The following is a 16,083-nucleotide window of genomic DNA, read 5'->3' on the forward strand; positions in this document are numbered from 1 at the left end:
TCTTTAGCCTTTCTCCATCTCTTTCCGCCCAGCTCTCCGTGTCTATCGTTAATTCTTCCCTCTCTGCCCTGTAGCCTGTAGCTTTTGTCCTTTCTGGCTTCCCCATGTCCCTATTTTAGAATTGTTTCGCTCTTCTTTCTGTACGCATTGCGATTCCTTTTGCTCTCCATCTCCCTTTTGGTGTCTTTTCTTTTTCCTCTGGCTCCCTGTCCCTAATGGTTAATTCTCTCCCTGCTCATGCTCTGTACCACGTAGCCCCATGGTTTGTTTTGAGGTCTTCCCTACCCCGGCCCCTTCCCTCCGTCCTTGGCTCTCTCGGCTCCCTGTCCCCGTGGCTTCATTCTTCCCTCTCTGCCCTGTTCTTGTCGCTTTTCTTGTCTTTCTCCATCTCGCTCGGTTCAGCTTTCTGCCCCTATTCTTCTTTCCTCCCTCGCTGTTGTGCTGCCTGCCCCAGGTTCTTTGTGCGTTTCCAGCCTGCTCCTCATCGTTCTTTCTTGGTCTCTGTCCTGCTCTTCCCCTCTCTGCTGCTTTTATCTCCACCTCTGACAGGCTCCCTCTCTGTGTTCTAATTCCAAGTTCTCTTTCACGTAGACCCGTGCTGTTTGTTTGTCCTCAACTCTCTCTGTCCAGCTCCTGGCTGCTATGTTTTATTGCCCAATTTCCTCCCTCTCTGTCTTGGTAGCCCATTGCTGTTGGTTTTCCACTTGTTTCTTCGTTTGTCTCTGTCTGCCTCCCAGTGCCTGATCTTTAATTCCTCCTTCCCCGTAGGCCGCTGTTCCTTTTTTCCATACTACATTGTGTTCTCTTTGGCCTCCTTTTCTTATTCATCGGTTCCCTCCTCGCTGCCCCGTGGCCCGTCCCCATTTTATTGTTGCCTCTCTCTCCCTCTCTCTGGCTTCTTGCCCCTGTTTTTAAACTTCCTGCCTCTCTTCCCTGTTGGCGGTGTGATCTTTAGCCTTTCTCCATCTCTTTCCGCCCAGCTCTCTGTGTGTATTCGTTAAGTCTTCCCTCTCTGCCCTGTAGCCTGTAGCTTTTGTCCTTTCTGGCTTCCCCATGTCCCTGTTTTAGAATTGTTTCGCTCTTCTTTCTGTACGCATTGCGATTCCTTTTGCTCTCCATCTCCCTTTTGGTGTCTTTTCTTTTTCCTCTGGCTCCCTGTCCCTAATGGTTAATTCTCTCCCTGCTCATGCTCTGTACCACGTAGCCCCATGGTTTGTTTTGTGGTGTTCCCTACCCCGGCCCCTTCCCTCTGTCGTTGGCTCTCTCGGCTCCCTGTCCCCGTGGCTTCATTCTTCCCTCCCTGCCCTGTTCTTGTCGCTTTTCTTGTCTTTCTCCATCTCGCTCGGTTCAGCTTTCTGCCCCTATTCTTCTTTCCTCCCTCGCTGTTGTGCTGCCTGCCCCAGGTTCTTTGTGCGTTTCCAGCCTGCTCCTCATCGTTCTTTCTTGGTCTCTGTCCTGCTCTTCCCCTCTCTGCTGCTTTTATCTCCACCTCTGACAGGCTCCCTCTCTGTGTTCTAATTCCAAGTTCTCTTTCACGTAGACCCGTGCTGTTTGTTTGTCCTCAACTCTCTCTGTCCCGCTCCTTGCTGCTATGTTTTATTGCCCAATTTCCTCCCTCTCTGTCTTGGTAGCCCATTGCTGTTGGTTTTTTCACTTGTTTCTTCGTTTGTCTCTGTCTGCCTCCCAGTGCCTGATCTTTAATTCCTCCTTCCCCGTAGGCCGCTGTTCCTTTTTTCCATACTACATTGTGTTCTCTTTGGCCTCCTTTTCTTATTCATCGGTTCCCTCCTCGCTGCCCCGTGGCCCGTCCCCATTTTATTGTTGCCTCTCTCCCTCTCTCTGGCTTCTTGCCCCTGTTTTTAAACTTCCTGCCTCTCTTCCCTGTTGGCCGTGTGATCTTTAGCCTTTCTCCATCTCTTTCCGCCCAGCTCTCCGTGTCTATCGTTAATTCTTCCCTCTCTGCCCTGTAGCCTGTAGCTTTTGTCCTTTCTGGCTTCCCCATGTCCCTGTTTTAGAATTGTTTCGCTCTTCTTTCTGTACGCATTGCGATTCCTTTTGCTCTCCATCTCCCTTTTGGTGTCTTTTCTTTTTCCTCTGGCTCCCTGTCCCTAATGGTTAATTCTCTCCCTGCTCATGCTCTGTACCACGTAGCCCCATGGTTTGTTTTGAGGTCTTCCCTACCCCGGCCCCTTCCCTCCGTCGTTGGCTCTCTCAGATCCCTGTCCCCGGGCCTTCATTCTTCCCCCTCTGCCCTGTTCTTGTCGCTTTTCTTGTCTTCCTCATCTCGCTCGGTTCAGCTTTCTGCCCCTATTCTTCTTTCCTCCCTCGCTGTTGTGCTGCCTGCCCCAGGTTCTTTTTGCGTTTCCAGCCTGCTCCTCATCGTTCTTTCTTGGTCTCTGTCCTGCTCTTCCCCTCTCTGCTGCTTTTATCTCCACCTCTGACAGGCTCCCTCTCTGTGTTCTAATTCCAAGTTCTCTTTCACGTAGACCCGTGCTGTTTGTTTGTCCTCATCTCTCTCTCTGTCCCGCTCCTTGCTGCTATGTTTTATTGCCCAATTTCCTCCCTCTCTGTCTTGGTAGCCCATTGCTGTTGGTTTTTTCACTTGTTTCTTCGTTTGTCTCTGTCTGCCCCCCAGTGCCTGATCTTTAATTCCTCCTTCCCCGTAGGCCGCTGTTCCTTTTCTCCATACTACATTGTGTTCTGTTTGGCCTCCTTTTCTTATTCATCGGTTCCCTCCTCGCTGCCCCGTGGCCCGTCCCCATTTTATTGTTGCCTCTCTCTCCCTCTCTCTGGCTTCTTGCCCCTGTTTTTAAACTTCCTGCCTCTCTTCCCTGTTGGCGGTGTGAGCTTTAGCCTTTCTCCATCTCTTTCCGCCCAGCTCTCCGTGTCTATCGTTAATTCTTCCCTCTCTGCCCTGTAGCCTGTAGCTTTTGTCCTTTCTGGCTTCCCCATGTCCCTGTTTTAGAATTGTTTCGCTCTTCTTTCTGTACGCATTGCGATTCCTTTTGCTCTCCATCTCCCTTTTGGTGTCTTTTCTTTTTCCTCTGGCTCCCTGTCCCTAATGGTTAATTCTCTCCCTGCTCATGCTCTGTACCACGTAGCCCCATGGTTTGTTTTGAGGTCTTCCCTACCCCGGCCCCTTCCCTCCGTCCTTGGCTCTCTCGGCTCCCTGTCCCCGTGGCTTCATTCTTCCCTCTCTGCCCTGTTCTTGTCGCTTTTCTTGTCTTTCTCCATCTCGCTCGGTTCAGCTTTCTGCCCCTATTCTTCTTTCCTCCCTCGCTGTTGTGCTGCCTGCCCCAGGTTCTTTGTGCGTTTCCAGCCTGCTCCTCATCGTTCTTTCTTGGTCTCTGTCCTGCTCTTCCCCTCTCTGCTGCTTTTATCTCCACCTCTGACAGGCTCCCTCTCTGTGTTCTAATTCCAAGTTCTCTTTCACGTAGACCCGTGCTGTTTGTTTGTCCTCAACTCTCTCTGTCCAGCTCCTGGCTGCTATGTTTTATTGCCCAATTTCCTCCCTCTCTGTCTTGGTAGCCCATTGCTGTTGGTTTTTTCACTTGTTTCTTCGTTTGTCTCTGTCTGCCTCCCAGTGCCTGATCTTTAATTCCTCCTTCCCCGTAGGCCGCTGTTCCTTTTTTCCATACTACATTGTGTTCTCTTTGGCCTCCTTTTCTTATTCATCGGTTCCCTCCTCGCTGCCCCGTGGCCCGTCCCCATTTTATTGTTGCCTCTCTCCCTCTCTCTGGCTTCTTGCCCCTGTTTTTAAACTTCCTCCCTCTCTTCCCTGTTGGCCGTGTGATCTTTAGCCTTTCTCCATCTCTTTCCGCCCAGCTCTCCGTGTCTATCGTTAATTCTTCCCTCTCTGCCCTGTAGCCTGTAGCTTTTGTCCTTTCTGGCTTCCCCATGTCCCTATTTTAGAATTGTTTCGCTCTTCTTTCTGTACGCATTGCGATTCCTTTTGGTCTCCATCTCCCTTTTGGTGTCTTTTCTTTTTCCTCTGGCTCCCTGTCCCTAATGGTTAATTCTCTCCCTGCTCATGCTCTGTACCACGTAGCCCCATGGTTTGTTTTGAGGTGTTCCCTACCCCGGCCCCTTCCCTCTGTCGTTGGCTCTCTCAGATCCCGGTCCCCGGGCCTTCATTCTTCCCCCTCTGCCCTGTTCTTGTCGCTTTTCTTGTCTTCCTCCATCTCGCTCGGTTCAGCTTTCTGCCCCTATTCTTCTTTCCTCCCTCGCTGTTGTGCTGCCTGCCCCAGGTTCTTTGTGCGTTTCCAGCCTGCTCCTCATCGTTCTTTCTTGGTCTCTGTCCTGCTCTTCCCCTCTCTGCTGCTTTTATCTCCACCTCTGACAGGCTCCCTCTCTGTGTTCTAATTCCAAGTTCTCTTTCACGTAGACCCGTGCTGTTTGTTTGTCCTCATCTCTCTCTGTCCCGCTCTTTGCTGCTATGTTTTATTGCCCAATTTCCTCCCTCTCTGTCTTGGTAGCCCATTGCTGTTGGTTTTTTCACTTGTTTCTTCGTTTGTCTCTATCTGCCTCCCACTGCCTGATCTTTAATTCCTCCTTCCCCGTAGGCCGCTGTTCCTTTTTTCCATACTACATTGTGTTCTCTTTGGCCTCCTTTTCTTATTCATCGGTTCCCTCCTCGCTGCCCCGTGGCCCGTCCCCATTTTATTGTTGCCTCTCTCTCCCTCTCTCTGGCTTCTTGCCCCTGTTTTTAAACTTCCTGCCTCTCTTCCCTGTTGGCCGTGTGATCTTTAGCCTTTCTCCATCTCTTTCTGCCCAGCTCTCCGTGTCTAGTCGTTATTTCCTCCCTCTCTCTGCCCTGTAGCCTGTAGCGTTTGTCCTTTCTGGCTTCCCCATGTCCCTATTTTAGAATTGTTTCGCTCTTCTTTCTGTACGCATTGCGATTCCTTTTGCTCTCCATCTCCCTTTTGGTGTATTTTCTTTTTCCTCTGGCTCCCTGTCCCTGATAGCTAATTTTCTCCCTTCTCATGCTCTGTACCACGTAGCCCCATGGTTTGTTTTGAGGTGTTCCCTACCCCGGCCCCTTCCTTCTGTCGTTGGCTGTCTCGAAACCCTGTCGCCCCCGTGACTTCATTCTCTCCTCTTTGCCCTGTTCTTGTCGCTTTCCTTGTCTTTCTCCGTCTTGCTCGGTTCAGCTTTCTGCCCCTATTCTTCTTTCCTCCCTCGCTGTCGTGCTGCCTGCCCCCGGTTCTTTGTGCGTTTCCAGCCTGCTCCTCATCGTTCTTTCTTGGTCTCTGTCCTGCTCTTCCCTCTTTCTGCTGCCTCTCTTCCCCTCTCTGCTGCTTTTATCTCCACCTCAGTCAGGCTCCCTGTCCTTCTCTGGCCATCCTGTTCCCTGCCTCGTGCCTTCTCACTACAGGCACACACGCCCCCCCAACCCGTCCAGCCACATGCCGCTTTTCTCTTCTCTCCTCCTACTGTCCTGTGCCCTGCTCCTCACCTTTGGTGGCCTCCCTCTCTGCCCAGCAGCCCGTCGCTCCAGAAGCCAGGCGACCGACCGTCCGCTCCCTGCCAAACCAGGACAAGCGCGTGCCGTGGTTTAGCCCCAGCTGGCAACTCTGCACCAGGGAGCTGCTTGCTCGCTCCACCCTCAGTGGGCTGGGGGAGAGAGCTGGAAGGGTAAAAGTGAGAAAACTCATGGGTGTTTAATAGGTAGAGCAACAGCTGTGCGTGGAAGCAAATCAAGGAATTAATTCACACTCCTTTTCGGTGGGCAGGTGTTGAGCCTTCTCTGGGAAAGCAGGGCTCTATCATGTGTAATGGTTACTTAGGGAGTGAAATGCCGTAGCCCCTAAGGCCTCCCCCTTCTTCCCCAGCTGCATGTACTCAGCGTGATGTCAAATGGTATGGAATATCCCTTTGGTCAGTTAGCTGAGAAAGCTTTCCCAGCTGTGTCCTCTCCCAGCCTACTTGCTGGTGGGGCACTGAGAGAACCAGAAGAGGCTCTGACTGTGGAAGCAGTGCTCAGCACATCTCTACATTGTTAACGCTGTTTTGAACATAAATCCAAAACTTATCCTTTCCTAGCTACTATGGAGAAAATGCGCACTATCCTAGCCAAAACCAGCTCCGTGCGGCTCCAGCAACGGCGGCCGAGGTGGCCTGGGGGCAGGGGGAGCGTTGGGGACCCTGAGCCACGAATCGCTCCTGGGACTTGTTACATGCACGCTGCCTGCGCAAACACTTGCCCTCTCCTTTGCCCTCGGGGCTGCGTTTGCGCTCCCTTTGCGTGGGGCAGGGGGCTGTGATGGAGCCCTGGGGAGAAGGTGGTGCACTGTGGGGGTGGGGGAGGGGCCCCCCGTTGCTGCTGTGCCTCAGCTGCGGGCGGGGGCTGGATGGAGGAGCCCCAGGTGCGGGCAGTGGGGCTGCCGGTGCCGGCTCCTACCTGGAAAAGGGGTGGTGCCCTGCTCCGGGGGGCCAGTGTGAGCCGAGGGCGGGACGGGGCGGAGCTGTGGCCGAGCGTCAGCGGGCTGCGACTGAAGCGAGGGAGGAGGTGAGCGGGGGCTAGGTGGTGGACGGCTGCGTCCCGGGTAAAACCCCGAGGAGGGCTGCGGCGGGGCAGCGCCGGGTCGGAGCGGGCTGTGGGGAGAGCGAGGCTGTGCTGAGGGCTCGGTGGGGCTTCCGGGTGCATCGGCGGGAAGAACGGTGCCCCGAAGGGTCAGAGAGCGGGGAGGGCGGGCTCGCGGCGTGCCGGGAGCTGTAGTCCCTGTGGCGCGCGGCTGCCGGCCCTGTCACGTGGTTCGCCGGGGCGCGGCGGGAGGCGCGGTGTTCCGGCGCTCGGGTGCCGGGCGGCCGTGCCGCGTGCGGTACGCGAGGTGTATTTTTGGGGTTGGATTCGTGTTGATTTCTGGGGGCTTCCAGGTGCGGCCGCTCCCCGAGAAGCGGTGAGTTACCCGGGAGCTGACAGAAGGGAGGAGGAGGATGCTCTTTTCCCCTGCCCAGGGCGCAGAAGATGGCCGCCTCCCCGGCTCACCAGAGCTCCCCCTCAGCCTCCCCTGGCCCGCCTTGCCCGCGCGCCTGCCCTCCCCTCCCGCCCCGCGCGCCTGCCCCCCCCCGCGCGCCTGCTCCCCCCCGCCCGCCTGCCCCCCCCGCGCGCCTGCTCCCCCTGCCCGCCTGCCCCCCCCCCCGCGCGCCTGCTCCCCCCGCCCAGCCTGCTCCCCCCGCGCCTGCTCCCCCCGCCCACTTGCCCCCCCCCCGCCCCGCGCCTGCCCCCTCCCCCCCGCCCCGCGCGCCTGCCCCCCCCCCGCCCCGCGCACCTGCCCCCAGCTCCGGCACCTCCCCTGAAGCGTGCTGCGTAGCCCTTGGCCGCCCCCAGGCCCTGTCGTGATGGCAGCGAGCTGGCCCTCTAGCGCACGGGATTCCCCCTCGGCGCAGGGGCCCTTAGCAGTAGCGCGGGGAAGGAGCGGTGTGTCCAGAAGCCCCTGCGGAAGGAGAGGCTTTGGTCAGGGTCGATCGACGGTAATGACGGTCGCTGTTTCTTCTTTCCCTCTCCCAGAGACCTTGCTGCGGACGTGGTTGTCTGTCCTTCCCCCGGGGATGCCATTGACTGTGGCCGTCTCAGGCTTGCGTGGCTTCTCTCTGCCCGGCCTCGCCGTCCTTGCAGCGCGGGGCCGAAAAGGGATAGACAAAGCCCTTCCCAGCTGTGGACAGGAGCTGCCTCGGCTGAAGCTGGCAATGCCAACGAAAGGTAAAGAAGAAGAAATTGAAGGTGCTCTGGCTGCCACCTACCTTCCTGCCGCAGGCAAGAGAGAGCCTGTCCCTGCAGGTGAGGGAGGAAGGATCCCCCTTCATAGTCCGCAGCGGGCCAGGCCACCAACGTGCACCGCAGGGTCTGTACGCATAACCCGGAGTTCGGTACGGGCGTGTAGTGCACGAGCGAGCTAGGCTACGTGCCTAGGAAGCCTCATCTGGTAAGAGCTGTAAGACACCCATGTATTCTCTTTAGGTGGAGGTCGGCCTAGAGTCTGGAGCTGCAGAAGAGGCAGGGAGGAGGGAAGGGGAAAGAAGCATCTGAACGGCTAAATTGTGCCAGCAGCGCTGAGAGCGAGAGTTGCGGTGAGTCCTGGGCCACTGGGGCCCCGTTGCCTCTCTTGTGCGTCCTGGGCCCTCCCTGTCTCTCCCCTGGCCCCCTCTCTTTCCTTACCTGCTGCAAAATTTTTTTTTTTTGCGCTCCCCCCGCACCTTCTTTCTCCATCTCGCTCTGAGTGGCTCCCTGCCTCCCTGTCTTTTCAGTCCTCCCTCTCTCTGTCCTGTAGCCTGTGGCTACTTTTTCTTTCTCTGCCTCTCTCTGCCTGGCTCTGGCTCCGTTTTTTTGTATTCCTCCTGCTCTGTCCTGTAGCCTGTCGGTATTTTGTCTTTCTCTGGCTCTCTTGGTCTGACTCCCTGTGTTACCAAAAATCGTGGTAAAATTGGAAACAACTCTGTAACACCAATTTAGTATTAAAGAGCAGACATTCTTTATTCACGGCGCCGGATGCACGGGGGATCGCTCCTCCTAACGTGCGTACCTCACACACCTTTCCCCTACAAATTATAGCTCAAAATTTTACGTAGTCAGACGTATTCATTATTGTCCTCCTGTCTACTGATTGGTACAAACTTGCTCGTTCCTTATGTAAATTACTGCGCAGGCTCGGTTGTCCTCTTCTGAGTAGGTGGTGTTACTTGGGTCGGTGGTGGTCCGTGAGTCGGTGGTCGCGATCTTCCCCCTGCCGGAATTACCTTTTATCTTCTTGGCAGTCCTGGCTAGTTCTCTCAGTCTGCTACACGAAACCGCGTTTTGTCATCCTTTTCTGACAGAAGCACATTGCCTGTTGTTCTGTTCACATTAATGATTACCTAGGGACTAAAATGCAGATCAACAGATACACTGATTCGTACACTCCATGTTCCCATAATGTAACAATGTCTCTGGTTGATTGATTTCATCGCTTTGGTTACACCTGTTCCTGTTGTTCTGTTTCTTCTTTTTTGGCTTCCTGTGATTCTGTTTTTCTCTGCCTCTCGCTTTTCCCAGCTCCCCGTCCCTCACTTTTAATGCCCGTTATCCTTCACCAACTCACTCTTCCTTGGTTCCCATCCCCGTTTCTGAATTCCTCCTGCTTTGCCACGTAGCCCGTGACATTTTCTTAATCTCTCTGTCTGCCTCAACGCTCCCCCCGTGCTTTTTAATTCATATTCTCTGCTCTGTAGCCTGCTACTGTTCTTGCCTTTCTGAGTTCTTCTCTGTCCAACTCCCTTTCCCTATTCTTGAATTCCTGCTCTTCCTGCAACCACCGCTGTTCCCTGTGATCTCCATCCCTCTGTCCAGCTCCCTGTCCCTAGGTTTTAAATCCTGCCTCTGCCCACTGTAGCCTGTCTAGATTTTTCTCTCGGCCCCTCCCTGTCCGGCTACCTCTCTCTGTGTTCTAATTCCACGTTCTCTGTCACGTAGACCCGTGCTGTTTGTTTGTCCTCATCTCTCTCTGTCCAGCTCCTTGCTGCTATGTTTTATTGCCCAATTTCCTCCCTCTCTGTCTTGGTAGCCCGTTGCTGTAGGTTTTTTCACTTGTTTCTTCGTTTGTCTCTGTCTGCCTCCCAGTGCCTGATCTTTAATTCCTCCTTCCCCGTAGGCCGCTGTTCCTTTTTTCCATACTACATTGTGTTCTCTTTGGCCTCCTTTTCTTATTCATCGGTTCCCTCCTCGCTGCCCCGTGGCCCGTCCCCATTTTATTGTTGCCTCTCTCTCCCTCTCTCTGGCTTCTTGCCCCTGTTTTTAAACTTCCTCCCTCTCTTCCCTGTTGGCCGTGTGATCTTTAGCCTTTCTCCATCTCTTTCTGCCCAGCTCTCTGTGTCTATTCGTTAATTCTTCCCTCTCTGCCCTGTAGCGTTTGTCCTTTCTGGCTTCCCCATGTCCCTATTTTAGAATTGTTTCGCTCTTCTTTCTGTACGCATTGCGATTCCTTTTGCTCTCTATCTCCCTTTTGGTGTATTTTCTTTTTCCTCTGGTTCCCTGTCCCTAATGGTTAATTCTCTCCCTGCTCATGCTCTGTACCACGTAGCCCCATGGTTTGTTTTGTGGTGTTCCCTCCCCAGCCCCTTCCCTCTGTCGTTGGCTGTCTCGAATCCCTGTCCCCGTGGCTTCATTCTTCCCTCTCTGCCCTGTTCTTGTCGCTTTTCTTGTCTTTCTCCATCTCGCTCGCTCAGCGTTCTGCCCCTATTCTTCTTTCCTCCCTCGCTGTTGTGCTGCCTGCCCCAGGTTCTTTGTGCGTTTCCAGCCTGCTCCTCATCGTTCTTTGTTGGTCTCTGTCCTGCTCTTCCCTCTTTCTGCTGCCTCTCTTCCGCTCTCTCTGCTGCTTTTATCTCCACCTCAGTCAGGCTCCCTGTCCTTCTCTGGCCGTCCTGTTCCCTGCCTCGTGCCTTCTCACTACACGCACACACGCCCCCCAACCCGTCCAGCCGCATGCCGCTTTTCTCTTCTCTCCTCCTACTGTCCTGTGCCCTGCTCCTCACCTTTGGTGGCCTCCCTCTCTGCCCAGCAGCCCGTCGCTCCAGGAGCCAGGCGACCGACCGTCCGCTCCCTGCCAAACCAGGACAAGCGCGTGCCGTGGTTTAGCCCCAGCTGGCGACTCTGCACCAGGGAGCTGCTTGCTCGCTCCACCCTCAGTGGGCTGGGGGAGAGAGCTGGAAGGGTAAAAGTGAGAAAACTCATGGGTGTTTAATAGGTAGAGCAACAGCTGTGCGTGGAAGCAAATCAAGGAATTAATTCACACTCCTTTTCGGTGGGCAGGTGTTGAGCCTACTCTGGGAAAGCAGGGCTCTATCATGTGTAATGGTTACTTAGGGAGTGAAATGCCGTAGCCCCTAAGGCCTCCCCCTTCTTCCCCAGCTGCATGTACTCAGCATGATGTCAAATGGTATGGAATATCCCTTTGGTTAGTTAGCTGGGAAAGCTTTCCCAGCTGTGTCCTCTCCCAGCCTACTTGCTGGTGGGGCACTGAGAGAACCAGAAGAGGCTCTGACTGTGGAAGCAGTGCTCAGCACATCTCTACATTGTTAACGCTGTTTTGAACATAAATCCAAAACTTATCCTTTCCTAGCTACTATGGAGAAAATGCGCACTATCCTAGCCAAAACCAGCTCCGTGCGGCTCCAGCAACGGCGGCCGAGGTGGCCTGGGGGCAGGGGGAGCGTTGGGGACCCTGAGCCACGAATCGCTCCTGGGACTTGTTACATGCACGCTGCCTGCGCAAACACTTGCCCTCTCCTTTGCCCTCGGGGCTGCGTTTGCGCTCCCTTTGCGTGGGGCAGGGGGCTGTGATGGAGCCCTGGGGAGAAGGTGGTGCACTGTGGGGGTGGGGGAGGGGCCCCCCGTTGCTGCTGTGCCTCAGCTGCGGGCGGGGGCTGGATGGAAGAGCCCCAGGTGCGGGCAGTGGGGCTGCCGGTGCCGGCTCCTACCTGGAAAAGGGGTGGTGCCCTGCTCCGGGGGGCCAGTGTGAGCCGAGGGCGAGACGGGGCGGAGCTGTGGCCGAGCGTCAGCGGGCTGCGACTGTAGCGAGGGAGGAGGTGAGCGGGGGCTGGGTGGTGGACGGCTGCGTCCCGGGTAAAGCCCCGAGGAGGGCTGCGGCGGGGCAGCGCCGGGTCGGAGCGGGCTGTGGGGAGAGCGAGGCTGTGCTGAGGGCTCGGTGGGGCTTCCGGGTGCATCGGCGGGAAGAACGGTGCCCCGAAGGGTCAGAGAGCGGGGAGGGCGGGCTCGCGGCGTGCCGGGAGCTGTAGTCCCTGTGGCGCGTGGCTGCCGGCCCTGTCACGTGGTTCGCCGGGGCGCGGCGGGAGGCGCGGTGTTCCGGCGCTCGGGTGCCGGGCGGCCGTGCCGCGTGCGGTACGCGAGGTGTATTTTTGGGGTTGGATTCGTGTTGATTTCTGGGGGCTTCCAGGTGCGGCCGCTCCCCGAGAAGCGGTGAGTTACCCGGGAGCTGACAGAAGGGAGGAGGAGGATGCTCTTTTCCCCTGCCCAGGGCGCAGAAGATGGCCGCCTCCCCGGCTCACCAGAGCTCCCCCTCAGCCTCCCCTGGCCCGCCTTGCCCGCGCGCCTGCCCTCCCCTCCCGCCCCGCGCGCCTGCTCCCCCCGCCCGCCTGCCCCACCCCGCCCCGCGCGCCTGCTCCCCCCGCCCGCCTGCCCCCCCCCCGCCCCGCGCGCCTGCTCCCCCCGCCCGCCTGCCCCCCCCGCCCCGCGCGCCTGCTCCCCCCGCCCGCCTGCCCCCCCCCGCCCCGCGCGCCTGCTCCCCCCGCCCGCCTGCCCCCCCCGCGCCTGCTCCCCCCGCCCGCCTGCCCCCCCCCGCGCCTGCTCCCCCCGCCCGCCTGCCCCCCCGCGCGCCTGCCCCCCCCCCCCCCGCCCCGCGCGCCTGCCCCCAGCTCCGGCACCTCCCCTGAAGCGTGCTGCGTAGCCCTAGGCCGCCCCCAGGCCCTGTCGTGAAGGCAGCGAGCCGGCCCTCAAGCGCACGGGATTCCCCCTCGGCGCAGGGGCCCTTAGCAGTAGCGCGGGGAAGGAGCGGTGTGTCCAGAAGCCCCTGCAGAAGGAGAGGCTTTGGTCAGGGTCGATCGACGGTAATGACGGTCGCTGTTTCTTCTTTCCCTCTCCCAGAGACCTTGCTGCGGACGTGGTTGTCTGTCCTTCCCCCGGGGATGCCGTTGACTGTGGCCGTCTCAGGCTTGCGTGGCTTCTCTCTGCCCGGCCTCGCCGTCCTTGCAGCGCGGGGCCGAAAAGGGATAGACAAAGCCCTTCCCAGCTGTGGACAGGAGCTGCCTCGGCTGAAGCTGGCAATGCCAACGAAAGGTAAAGAAGAAGAAATTGAAGGCGCTCTGGCTGCCACCTGCCTTCCTGCCGCAGGCAAGAGAGAGCCTGTCCCTGCAGGTGAGGAAGGAAGGATCCCCCTTCATAGTCCGCAGTGGGCCAGGCCACCAACGTGCACCGCAGGGTCTGTACGCATAACCCGGAGTCCGGTACGGGCGTGTAGTGCACGAGCGAGCTAGGCTACGTGCCTAGGAAGCCTCATCTGGTAAGAGCTGTAAGACACCCATGTATTCTCTTTAGGTGGAGGTCGGCCTAGAGTCTGGAGCTGCAGAAGAGGCAGGGAGGAGGGAAGGGGAAAGAAGCATCTGAACGGCTAAATTGTGCCAGCAGCGCTGAGAGCGAGAGCTGCGGTGAGTCCTGGGCCACTGGGGCCCCGTTGCCTCTCTTGTGCGTCCTGGGCCCTCCCTGTCTCTCCCCTGGCCCCCTCTCTTTCCTTACCTGCTGCAAAATTATTTTTTTTTTGCGCTCCCCCCGCACCTTCTTTCTCCATCTCGCTCTGAGTGGCTCCCTGCCTCCCTGTCTTTTCAGTCCTCCCTCTCTCTGTCCTGTAGCCTGTGGCTACTTTTTCTTTCTCTGCCTCTCTCTGCCTGGCTCTGGCTCCGTTTTTTTTTTATTCCTCCTGCTCTGTCCTGTAGCCTGTCGGTATTTTGTCTTTCTCTGGCTCTCTTGGTCTGACTCCCTGTGTTACCAAAAATCGTGGTAAAATTGGAAACAACTCTGTAACACCAATTTAGTATTAAAGAGCAGGCATTCTTTATTCACGGCGCCGGATGCACGGGGGATTGCTCCTCCTAACGTGCGTACCTCACACACCTTTCCCCTACAAATTATAGCTCAAAATTTTACGTAGTCAGACGTATTCATTATTGTCTACTGATTGGTACAAACTTGCTCGTTCCTTATGTAAATTACTGCGCAGGCTCGGTTGTCCTCTTCTGAGTAGGTGGTGTTACTTGGGTCGGTGGTGGTCCGTGAGTCGGTGCTCGCGATCGTCCCCCTGCCGGAATTACCCTTTGTGGTGTTCCCTCCCCGGCCCCTTCCCTCTGTCGTTGGCTGTCTCGGATCCCTGTCCCCGTGGCTTCATTCTTCCCTCTCTTCCTTTTGCTCTCCATCTCCCTTTTGGTGTATTTTCTTTTTCCTCTGGCTCCCTGTCCCTAATGGTTAATTCTCTCCCTGCTCATGCTCTGTACCACGTAGCCCCATGGTTTGTTTTGAGGTCTTCCCTACCCCGGCCCGTTCCCTCTGTCGTTGGCTCTCTCGGCTCCCTGTCCCCGTGGCTTCATTCTTCCCTCTCTGCCCTGTTCTTGTCGCTTTTCTTGTCTTCCTCCATCTCGCTCGGTTCAGCTTTCTGCCCCTATTCTTCTTTCCTCACGTGCTGTTGTGCTGCCTGCCCCAGGTTCTTTTTGCGTTTCCAGCCTGCTCCTCATCGTTCTTTCTTGGTCTCTGTCCTGCTCTTCCCTCTTTCTGCTGCCTCTCTTCCCCTCTCTGCTGCTTTTATCTCCACCTCTGACAGGCTCCCTCTCTGTGTTCTAATTCCAAGTTCTCTTTCACGTAGACCCGTGCTGTTTGTTTGTCCTCATCTCTCTCTGTCCAGCTCCTTGCTGCTATGTTTTATTGCTCAATTTCCTCCCTGTCTGTCTTGGTAGCCCATTGCTGTTGGTTTTTTCACTTGTTTCTTCGTTTGTTTCTGTCTGCCTCCCAGTGCCTGATCTTTAATTCCTCCTTCCCCGTAGCCCGCTGTTCCTTTTTTCCATACTACATTGTGTTCTCTGTGGCCTCCTTTTCTTATTCATCGGTTCCCTCCTCGCTGCCCCGTGGCCCGTCCCCATTTTATTGTTGCCTCTCTCTCCCTCTCTCTGGCTTCTTGCCCCTGTTTTTAAACTTCCTGCCTCTCTTCCCTGTTGGCCGTGTGATCTTTAGCCTTTCTCCATCTCTTTCCGCCCAGCTCTCCGTGTCTAGTCGTTATTTCCTCCCTCTCTCTGCCCTGTAGCCTGTAGCGTTTGTCCTTTCTGGCTTCCCCATGTCCCTATTTTAGAATTGTTTCGCTCTTCTTTCTGTACGCATTGCGATTCCTTTTGCTCTCCATCTCCCTTTTGGTGTCTTTTCTTTTTCCTCTGGCTCCCTGTCCCTAATGGTTAATTCTCTCCCTGCTCATGCTCTGTACCACGTAGCCCCATGGTTTGTTTTGAGGTCTTCCCTACCCCGGCCCCTTCCTTCTGTCGTTGGCTGTCTCGAAACCCTGTCGTCCCCGTGGCTTCATTCTCTCCTCTTTGCCCTGTTCTTGTCGCTTTTCTTGTCTTTCTCCGTCTTGCTCGGTTCAGCTTTCTGCCCCTATTCTTCTTTCCTCCCTCGCTGTCGTGCTGCCTGCCCTAGGTTCTTTGTGCATTTCCAGCCTGCTCCTCATCGTTCTTTCTTGGTCTCTGTCCTGCTCTTCCCTCTTTCTGCTGCCTCTCTTCCCCTCTCTGCTGCTTTTATCTCCACCTCTGACAGGCTCCCTCTCTGTGTTCTAATTCCACGTTCTCTTCCACATAGACCCGTGCTGTTTGTTTGTCCTCATCTCTCTGTCCAGCTCCTTGCTGCTATGTTTAATTTCCTCACCTCGTCCCTCTCTGTCTTGGTAGCCAATTGCTGTTGGTTTTTTCACTTGTTTCTTCGTTTGTCTCTATCTGCCTCCCAGTGCCTGACCTTAATTCCTCCTTCCCCGTAGGCCGCTGTTCTTTTTTTCATACTACATTGTGTTCTCTTTGGCCTCCTTTTCTTATTCATCGGTTCCCTCCTCGCTGCCCCGTGGCCCGTCCCCATTTTATTGTTGCCTCTCTCTCCCTCTCTCTGGCTTCTTGCCCCTGTTTTTAAACTTCCTCCCTCTCTTCCCTGTTGGCCGTGTGATCTTTAGCCTTTCTCCATCTCTTTCCGCCCAGCTCTCCGTGTCTAGTCGTTAATTCCTCCCTCTCTGCCCTGTAGCCTGTAGCGTTTGTCCTTTCTGGCTTCCCCATGTCCCTATTTTAGAATTGTTTCGCTCTTCTTTCTGTACGCATTGCGATTCCTTTTGCTCTCCATCTCCCTTTTGGTGTATTTTCTTTTTCCTCTGGCTCCCTGTCCCTGATAGCTAATTTTCTCCCTTCTCATGCTCTGTACCACGTAGCCTCATGGTTTGTTTTGAGGTGTTCCCTACCCCGGCCCCTTCCCTCTGTCGTTGGCTGTCTCGAAACCCTGTCGCCCCCATGACTTCATTCTCTCCT

General features: G+C 56.1%; 1 long non-coding RNA gene across 1 annotated transcript in view; it reads left to right on the top strand.

Annotated features, from left to right (window-relative positions):
* Nucleotides 1-13,216, top strand: part of LOC142051202 (uncharacterized) — a 48,721-nt gene extending 35,505 nt beyond the window's left edge. Inside the window, exons 2-5 of the long non-coding RNA XR_012658353.1 lie at nucleotides 7,511-7,702; nucleotides 7,961-8,070; nucleotides 12,635-12,826; nucleotides 13,085-13,216. This is a non-coding gene — a long non-coding RNA (uncharacterized LOC142051202). The remainder of the gene's footprint in view (nucleotides 1-7,510; nucleotides 7,703-7,960; nucleotides 8,071-12,634; nucleotides 12,827-13,084) is intronic.
* The last annotated feature ends 2,867 nt before the right edge of the window (nucleotides 13,217-16,083 follow it).

This window comes from Phalacrocorax aristotelis, unplaced genomic scaffold, assembly GCF_949628215.1.
Source record: "Phalacrocorax aristotelis unplaced genomic scaffold, bGulAri2.1 scaffold_145, whole genome shotgun sequence".
Classification (NCBI taxonomy): Eukaryota; Metazoa; Chordata; class Aves; order Suliformes; family Phalacrocoracidae; genus Phalacrocorax; species Phalacrocorax aristotelis.